A 10,649-nucleotide genomic window follows, 5' to 3' on the forward strand; every position below is an offset into this window, starting at 1 on the left:
TAATACGATATAAGTTTAATACTGTCCTCATCAATTTCAGAATTGTTCACCAATTCTGAGAGGAACTTGAACCTTTTCGCAATCTGCTCATATGGGTCAATCCTCTTGCGTAACTGGATTATCAAGCAGTCAGAGTTGATATAGAACTTCTATCCTAAATTTGTCAGCTCCTCTCAAAGAAGCAATACTACTTGTTCCATCTGAAAATTTCCTTGTAACAATGCGTTTGGAAGCATTAGAATAACCTGAGGTGATATCTTCACACAAACCTTTTGCTTCTGATTCATAGTGTGCAATCCTATCGGCTGAATTGAGTTCTTTAACAAACGAAAGTAAAGATGATAGCAGAAGAGAACCTTCAAATATATCAAAACCAGGGGTTTGGAGTTTCTTACTTGTTTTGTTGAAACGGCTCCAGCACTTCTTCCCAAACGATTGTTAAAATAGCATATTCCAGCTTTACCAACTTGTGGTATAAATTCTTTGCATCTCGTTTACATTCAGGCTTCTCTTCTGAGTCTTCAAAAATATGTTTGAGTTTGTAAAATACCTATATATCCATTTTTAATTGCCCGGACTGCTTCATAGTGTGCAGACCATCTAGTTACACTTAAGCTCTTTAGAGAAAAATGTAGATTGCCCTGTGTGTTTAAAATCCCCCATCTTTGTGGAGATCCAGAAAAGAAAACATACAGCTCCTGCAAAATGCCAAAATAGTCAACAACTTTAGGTACAGTAGACACTACCTTTTCTCCAACAAGGTTAAGTGAATGGGCTGCACATGGTACATAGTCTGCGTACCTGTTAATGGTTTTAAAGAGTGCTCGCAGTCCTTTCTCCGAGCCCTTCATGTTAGATGCATTATCGTAGGACTGACCATGGATATTTTCAAGTGAAAGCTTATGTTCACCCAGGACTTGTTGTATTTTGTTGAACAAGGTCAAGGATGAATGGTTTTCTATCGGTAAAAATCTCTCACATTACAGCAGTATCGAACCACAATTACCAGCTGGTCAACGTGTGTCAGGTCAGGCGTAGAGTCAACAATAATAGAGTAGTATTTGGTGTCTAGGTTGTTGATTTGATTCACAATTTCACCTTGCACATGTTTTCCCATGATTTCTATCAATTCTTCATACACGGGTTTGGATAGGTAAGGAGCATTTACTTTTTCATTTTTACATTTCTCGAGATGTTCATGTAAAAATGGGTCGAACTCTGCAATGAGTTCAATGGCCCCCATGAAGATTCCATTATTTGGTGAGCCCCACTTCTCCTCATCCTTCATCTGAACGTTTTTCGTTTACGGCTAGCCTACATGATACTTTAATAACCTTTTAATTTTTATTTGAACTATTATTTTTTATTGAATTACACTATTATTATTAATATTATTATTTTTTTAACCCCTTCTCATATACCCCTTCTACACTGTAAATTCTATGATATACAGTACACCCAAAATGTATAAGCAATGTGGACTAAAGTCGCTTCTGGGGCCCCTCCGTGATTAGGGGCCATGAAGCTTAAGCTTCATTAGTTTCATAGTAGATCCACCCCTGGCTAACCCCCCCCCCCCCCCCAAAAGTCTCTCACTTGCAGTATCTCCCATGTGGTCGCTTGTCGTCTCAACTGATGTGCTGATAGGCGACTAGCTTTCTCCCCATGCTCATACAGAACCCCCCTAATCTCCAGAGCTGGCCCACTGCTGCCCCACCAACGGAGGTCTCTCCATCCTCTCCATCTTATCTCTTTGGACTTTGTATGATATCACCTCCCACCCCCTCGGATGACTGCCTTCAATGCCTCCCAAAATGAGGGCGAGACCTCCCCATTTTGGTTGAACGCCACATACTCCTTTATCACCAAAGCCACCTTACCACAGAATTTTCTATATGCAAGCAACGACGAATCCATCCTCCACTGAGGAGTTCTGAGCCTTGCACCCATTTAGTGCAGCGCGTGGTCAGAGAACATGATTGCTGCATATTCTGCCGCCCACTATCGCCAGGAGCACCGATCTCCCACCACTGAAAAATCTATATGGGAATATACACGGTGCACATGGATGAAGTAGGAAAACTCCCTCTCTCCCGAATGCCTAAACCTCCATGGGTCCACGACCCCCCACGCCCAATAGCCTACGCATTGAATGGTCACTGGACCATTCAACCCCCACACATTCCAAGTCACTATCCTATTGGGGGTTTCTGAGCTGTAATGTTCTTGTCGGATGGCCTGATTTATTACAAGAACACTTGTAGCTAAAGCTATGAACAATTTATTAATATTAACTGTGGATAAGCAATATACAAGACAATAGATGAATAACACTGAAATCATGCACAAGCAACCTCTCTCTTCTGCTTCCTCCAGCCAGTCTGAGATCAGCTGACTTTAACATTCACTTATATACTAGTGTGACTCCTAGCGGTCAGTCGATGAATTACAACACAACCATGATATCACGACATGAACCCCCCCCATCAGGTCTGCCATTCTAATCTAACGCAAATCTATCCCTGACCCTAGTTCCCTTCTCTGTCCAGGCCCACTCAAAAAGGCCACCCTCTCCTTTCTCCCCTTCATCCACCCAATGAGCTACCTGCGTCACCAACCCAAACCACCTCCCACACGCCTCCAACTCCTACCTCCCCCCAACTACTTAATTTCACCCCCTCTCTCTGCTACCCATCACAGCCCCCTCCCCCACACTGCTTCCGTTCACCAGCATCCCTGTTAGTGTGGTAACTCCCACCTGGAAATAAACACAAAGGCCCCCATCCATATTGCCCAAACTGCCCCTACCCCCACATCACCTCCACTCTACAGAATCCCTGCCCAGGCCCCCACCCCCTCTCCCGAACCCCAATCCTCCCCCAGCAGGAGAAAGACACCCAGGACTCAACCATTTTTCCCACCCCCAGCACCATAATGAAATGCCAAAAAGGCCAACATGCCCCAGAAAAGACAGGACAAACGTATCAACAACCAAAACATTCCCACCATTAACCCTCCTCCAAACCATGCTCTCGCATAAAGTCATTCATCTCCTCTGGCATCGTAAAATAATGTTCCTTCCCCTTAAAGGTCACCCAGAATTTGGCCGGGTACAACACCCCACACCGGACCTTGTTACGTAATAGCACCGCTTTGGCCTGATTAAAACCCGCCCACCGCTTGGTCAGGTTGGCCCAATGTCCTGATATATTCTGATCCACTGACCCTCTCAACTGAGGTCTCACGTCATCTACATCCATCTCAGAATCTTCTCCTGGAATTTATGCACTTGGACTATCACCGCTCGCAGCGGCTTCCCAGCTCTCAGCCTCTGTCATAGTGATCGGTGTGCTCCGGGGCCCTCTCGAAAATCCCCTCCTCAACCGGCTTCACAAACATCTTTGAAATGAGTCCATGGCACTCGCTCCCTTCACCCCTCCCTCTGATCCATCATTCTTAAATTCTGTGGCCTGGACCGGTTCTCCCGATCGTCCACCTTCACCTTCAACTCCTTAAAGGCCACTCCTAACATCGCCACCTCTGCCTCCAATTCCACGATCCAATCACTGTGATCCATTAACGTCCTTTCCACCTCACGGATTGTCGCACCTTGCAATTCCAGTCGCTTCTCCACCCACTCCAAAGTCCTGCGAAGAGTGGCTCTGCTCCCTCAATCACTTTGGACCAGCCCTCTTGCATCTCCAGTCGATGCTGCCGGAGCTCCCCTTGATCAACACCACCAACTGTTCCACAGGCAGTGGGGTGGACGACGATGATGCTCCCGACTCCACCATGCTCCCGTCTCTGTTACTGCGCCACGCAGATTCTCCACCTCTGGAGCCGCCGCCTTATTCGGTTTCTGCCGGGTGTGGTAACCCGCCGACATTCCACTTTGGAGGAGAATTCAACTCCCACCAGTTATTTTTCACAATCTACAACAAAAGTGCCCACTAACCGGATAGAAAGGGCCAAAACCAACGCCTCCAAGCAGGAACCACCTTATGTGTGACCAATCAGCTCATGGCTACCACCTTCAAGGCCATTCTTGATCACATGTGATGCCCCCCCATATGGAATTGGGGCAGTGTTATCCCACCAGATGGACAACGGGATGGAAAGGCTAACGCATCTCGGGCTTTGGTCGATGTAGAGCTCAAATACGCTCAGATCGAGGAGGGCTCGCTGTTGTTTTTGCAGTGAAGAAATTCCACCAATATGTTTGCGGATGACGTTTTATGATCATATTGGACCTCAAGCCATTGCTAGGGTTGTTCAGAGGACAGGGAAATTCCAACAATAGCATTAGCCCAGACACAGCATTGGGCATTACTATTGGTGGCATACGGGTAAGTGTTGGAGTATTGCCCAAGCATGCAGATCGCTCATGCGGATGCTTTGAACCAACTCCCGTTCGAAACCCCCCCACCCACCTCCATCTCCATCAGTGACTGATGAAGTCGTATCGGCCTTTAATAGACACCCTGCCAATCACTGCCACTCAGATTCATGAATGGACATAATGGATCTGACCTTAGTGAAGTTCCGCCATATTGTCCTGCACGGGGGTCTGCAGGGAAAACTGCCTCTGGAGCTAAAGGTTTTATTGACTAAGCAGCAAGAGCTTAGCTTGGAGGATGGCATCCTCCTGTGGGGAGCTCGGTTTTGATTCTGAGACAAGACAGAAAGTCTATATTACAGGGCCTGCACAATTGACACCCGGGAGTATCAAAGATGAAGATGCTCGCCAGGAAATAGTTATGGTGGCCAGGCCTGGATGACGACGTCGAGCGGATGGCACAGCAATGAACTGCGTGTCAGGAACATCAAAAGCTCCCACCAGTAGCACTCCTCCGCCTCTGGGGATGGCCAGGCTGACCTTGGGTACACTTGCATGCTGACTTTGCCAGACCTTTTCAAGGCTTGATGTCCCTGCTGATAGTGGATGCCCATTCCAAACGGTTAGACGTCCACCAAAAGTCCTCCACCATAAGGGCAGCATAGTGGCACAGTGGGTTAGCCTGCAGCTTCACGGCGCCGAGGTCCTACGTTCAATCCCGGCCCTGGGTCACTGTCCGTGTGGAGTTTGCACATTCTCCCCGTGTTTGCGTGGGTTTCGCCCCCTCAGCCCAAAGATGTACAGGCTAGGTGGATTGGAGACGCTAAATTGCCCCTTAATTGGAAAAAATGAATTGGGTACTCTAAATTTATATTTTAAAAAGGTCCTCCGCCATTTTGAGGGCTACTGACAAGATGTTGCACCTCTCATTTAGTACCCATGGCATCCCAGAGGTCCTGAACATGGATAACGGTACCCCTTCTATAAGCAAGGAGTTTGGGTACTTCATGAAGTCAAACAGGTTAAAGCATATCACCACTCTTCAAATGGCCTAGCAGAACGGGTGTGCAGATGTTCAAGAAGGGCATGAAGAAGCAGACCATGGGATCTGTGGAGGCGAGGTTGGCGTGTCCCTTATTCTGCTACCATAAGACCCCACAAATAATGATCGGAATGGCACTGGCGGACACAGGACTGAGGTTTTCAGCCAGGGGACACAGTTTATGTCCGGAACTTTGAAGACAATGCCCGGTGGATACCAGGGACCGTGGTGGAAAGGGCTGGACATGGTGAAAACACGGGAGCGGATGGTGTGAGAAGCAAAGAGACCACCTTCGAAGCAGGGAATCAGGACCAACCCTGGTGGGTGAGTCAGCCCTTCAACCCTCCTGCCCTTCACTCAAGGGCCTACGGGCAACAGCGCCCACCCCTCACCCCAAGGGTCCCAGACACTGAGATGTACGAGGTGGAAGACTTGGGGTCCGACATGGAGACATCAGTGTCCATGGTTTCAGACGACAGTCTCACCAGGGAGCGATCAATGGCGCCCCCAGACGATCGATGCAGAAGTGACGCTCCCCAATGCCCCCAGCCCAGCCTGCAACCACCAGAGGTGCAACCACAGGTGGAGCGAAGGAGTCCTCCTCCACCCTGTGTGACAGAGGGGCTTGTGGACTTTGGGGGGGTAGTGGGGAGGGATGTTGTAACCCCCAAGGTGATGACTCGATTGATTTCTCCTTGGGGCTCGTGGAATACAAGCTTGTGGAGGCCCAACAGTGGGGCGGGTTAATTTCTCCAGTTAAAAGCCGGCCCAGAAGGGAATTGTCATTTTCGGATAGTCCCAGTTGGAACTGGTTGTACACACCGCCGCTTTGTGACTTTACCTTTTTTTTAAAATATTTTTATTCAAATATTTTGCATTTTAATATTTTACAAAATGAAACAAAAACATTACACCCCCAAATACAATAAATTCTGCACCAATGCCCCCCCCCCCCTCCCAACAGTTGACGGTAACTAGCTCTCCGAAATGCAAAATAAACAAACCCATCTCTTGTGGAACCCCTCATTTGCCCCCCTTAGGGCATATTTCACCTTCTCAAGATGTAAGAATTCCATTAGATCCCCCAGCCATGTCAAAGCACAGGATGGAGAAGCTGACCTCCACCCCAACAGAACCCGCCTGTGAGCGATTAACGAAGCGAAGGCTAAAACATCTGCCCCCGCTCCCCGTCTGCAACTCCGGCAGGTCTGACATCCCGAATATGGACCCCAAGGGACCCACATCCAAAATCACATGCAAGATTGCCAAGATGGTGCTGAAAAACAACCTCCGAAATTTCTCCAACTTTGGGCAGGACCCGAACATGTGCACATGATCAGTCGGGCCCCTCCCACACCGTTCACAAGTATCCTCCACCCCCTCAAACAGCCGGCTCATGCTTGACTTCATCAAATGTGCCCTGTGCACCACCTTCAACTGTATCAACTCCAGCCTCACAAACAAGTTTGAGGCATTCACCTTCCACAGCGCCTCACACCACAGTTCCTCCTCCAGCACCATCCCCAACTACTCCTCCCACGGCTTTAAACACCTCCATAGCAACCGTATCCTCTTCCAAAATCCTCCCATAAATTGCTGAGATGACCCCACCCTCCAATCTCATTACCACAAGCACCTGCTCCAACATCGAGGAGACAGGCGCAATCGGAAAGGTCAGAAAAACCTTTGTAGCAAAGTCCCGCACCTGCATATACCGAAAACCTTCCTCACACAGAACTCCAAACATCCCTCTCAACTCCTCGAAGCTTAAAACCACCCTCCAGAAATAAATCCTTCACCTCCTTCACCCCTCTCTCTTCCCATCCCCAAAACCTTGCATCCACCCCCCCACCAGCTTAAATCCATGATTCCGCTCAATCGGCATCAGCCACGACCCCGCCCCCAACCTAAATAGCTTTCGAAATTGCCTCTAACTCTTCAATGTGGCAACCACCACAGGACTTCCCGAATACTTCCCTGGGGCAAATCGGCATCAACCCTGACCCCCTCCATTCTCACCCATTAAGCTCATCATACCTACTCCAGCCCCACACCTTCTCCGTCCAGTAATAATACATGTTCGGAAGGCCCAAACCCGCACCCCCCCAACCCCCCATCCCAAGTACCAGCCCCTCTGAAGTGCTGACCTTGCTTTACTTTACTTTGGAATAAAATCATCTATCTCTAACATTTATGTGACTATTCATGATTACAATATGGGGAGAGTGCAATCAACTGAACCAAGGCTAACAATTTAAGAAGACTACAGGTAGCCATGCAAACACTCCAGAACCTGATTCACAATGATGGGCATTGGTGTAATTGAAGAAGGACGGACGGATTAAATTTAAATTGCAAGATTCAACCAGTTTCTATCACATTTGTTTCTGCAGCCACCAAGTATGTCCTACAGTGAAATTGGATGTACTGGCTGCCGTCATCAATTTCACACCTTGTGCTTGCTCCATACAACCCACAAAAACTCACAAAGTTTTCAGATGGGCCTGAATTCTCCGCTATTGGGATTCTCCATTGGGCCGGCAGCCCGGGGATTTCCCGACGGCATGAGGCTGCCCACAATGGGAAACCCCATTGGCTGGCTGGCGAGACAGAGAATCCTGCCCATGGTATTTCAAGAGAAATTGGTGTCAGCATGCAATTGGGAAGACAAGTGGTATTAGACTTTATTACAAAAGAGTTTGGAGTATAAGGCTAAAGAATCTTGTTGCAATATTACGGGGCTTTGGTGAAACCACAGCTGGGGTACCTTGTACAATTTTGGCCTCCTTTATCTAAGGAAGGATATACTTGTTGAAGAGGGAGTGCAACAAAGGTTCGCTAGATTGATTCCTGGGAGGATAGGGCTGTCCTGTGAGGAGAGATTGAGTAGAACTGTCTAGACTAGAAGATGAATAAGAGGTAATCTCATTGAGATAAGAAATTATTGAAAACTTGACAAAAATTATTGAGAACTTGACAGGATAGATGCTGAGATATTGACTGGGATTCTCCAATCTGGGTTCGCCCCACCACCAACGAGAACAGAGAATTTAATGCCAAGCCAAAACTTCATTCACTGCAGCAAGAATGGAAAATCAGAGGGAGGAAATCCGACTATTGTTTCCCCCTGGTTGTAGACTCTAGAACTAGGGACCACACTCTTGGGGTAGGTGGTCACCCATTTTGGATGGAGCTGAGAAATTTCTTCACTCAGCGATTTGTGAATTATTGGAATTTTCTACCTTGAGAGCTAGGGATTCTCCATCAGTGAGTATATATTCAAGATGTAGATCGATAGATTTTCAGGCGCTAACAAAATTAGGGGTTATAGGGATAGAGCAGAAAGGTGGAGTTGATGTAAAGATTCAGTTAGTTTTACTGAATGGTCGAGCAGCCTCGAAAAGCCGAATGGCGTATTCCCGCTCTTGTTATTTACATTTGTTCTAATCCCAAAATGCTTTACAGCTGATGATACTTGTTTGAAGTGTGGTCAGCTATTACAATGTCGAAAATCCCATCACAATGTTTACATGTGAGAATCAAATTCAGTTCAAAAGTGGTTGGTGAGTTATTTTAAGAGAGTTGCCTTTTTGACCACCTCTTTGAATGTTACAGTTCTTTTTAGACAATCAGATGACCTTAATCTTCCCTTGATAAAGATTAAGGGAATGAATAGCATACATGGGTTTTCAGAAAACATGACAGAAGCAAGACAGGTAGTCATTCCTGATGAAAGGTTAGCTCGACTTGAAATGCCTTCTTTTCTATCCACATATGTTGCTTGAACGCATAGAATCCTTACAGTGCAGGAGGAGGTCATTTGGCCCAGCGAGTCTGCACTGACCCTTGGAAAGAGCACCCTACTTAAACCCACACCTCCACCCTATCCCCATAACCCCACCAAACCTTTTGGACGCAAAGGGGCAATTTAGCATGGCCAATCCACCTAACCTGCACACCTTTGGACTGTGGGAGGAAACCCACGCAGACACGGAGAGAAAATGTAAATACCACACAGTTACCCGAAGCCAGGATGGAATCTGAGTCCCTGGAGCAGTGAGGCAACAGTGCTAAGCAACATGTAACCTTTTAAAAAAAAACTGTTCAGTATTTTTAACAAAGTTTTTATTTCAACTTTCCATCATCCAGAATACATACACACAAAGATACACATTAGGATCAGGAGTATAGATCCTTTGAGCCTGCTCCAGTAAGCTCATGGCTGACCTGATTGTGGTCTCAATACCACTATCCTGCCTCCCCTTTGATTCCCTTGCTAATCAAGAATCTATCTACCTCTGTATTAGTAATATTCAAGGACCCTGCATCTACCACTCTCTGGGTTAGAGAGTTCCACAGACCCATGAACTTGGAGAGAAATCAAAAATCTCAGGCTGGACTCTCCTGTCTGCCAGCCTCATGTTTCTCAATGGCGTGCTGTTGGATGGCTGTGGGATTCTCTACTCCCGCTGCTGGTCAGTGGGATTTCCCATTAAAGCCATCCCATGCTGCTGGGAATCCCGTGGGCGGGAGTGCGCTGCTGGCAGGAACAGAGAATCCCAACAGCCGGAGAAGCCGGCCCTCATCTCTATTGTAAGTGGGAGACGCTTGGTTCTGGTCTCTCTCACAAGGGGAAACATCCTCTCAGCATCCACTCTGTTAAGTATTTTTGTCTGCAGACATTTCAAATGTACTTGGCCATTAAAGATGATTTATCTTATCTGACCTTCTGAGAAAAAGGTCTGTGCTTTTTGTTGCCGCCTTATTGTCTTTCAGTTTGTACCTGGCTAAAACCACCTATAGTTTGGACTCCAGCCATTTAAAATTACATAAAATAAAGGCATAAACTCCCAATGTTGCCAGACTTCCTACAACTGGACTTAAGTTCACCTGCTTATAGAATCAGATTTCCCCACCTCACTGGCCCACATCTCAATTTTAAGTAACCAAAACATAGGATACCCCAACACCTGAGGAATTGGTTTTGATTGCAGTTAGTTATTGAAGACATTAATCAATGATTCATATATGACTGCCCCATTCTCTTAAGTAATCTAGGAAAAATTAAATCCTGTCCTGTGACACTATTGCTCTTAAGTCCATTAACCTTGGTCCGCAATCATGGAACACATGGTTTCTAACTTAATCCAAACAGAGATCCTATAAAACATAATTCTTTTCAGGTGTGAAAACAGTTGCAAGATATCTACTTTGCAACAGTTGCAAAATATCTACTTAGCTCATTAGCCATCTACTTATCCTTGATAACAA

The sequence above is a fragment of the Scyliorhinus torazame genome, chromosome 17 (genome assembly GCF_047496885.1).
Source record: "Scyliorhinus torazame isolate Kashiwa2021f chromosome 17, sScyTor2.1, whole genome shotgun sequence".
NCBI classification, from domain to species: Eukaryota; Metazoa; Chordata; class Chondrichthyes; order Carcharhiniformes; family Scyliorhinidae; genus Scyliorhinus; species Scyliorhinus torazame.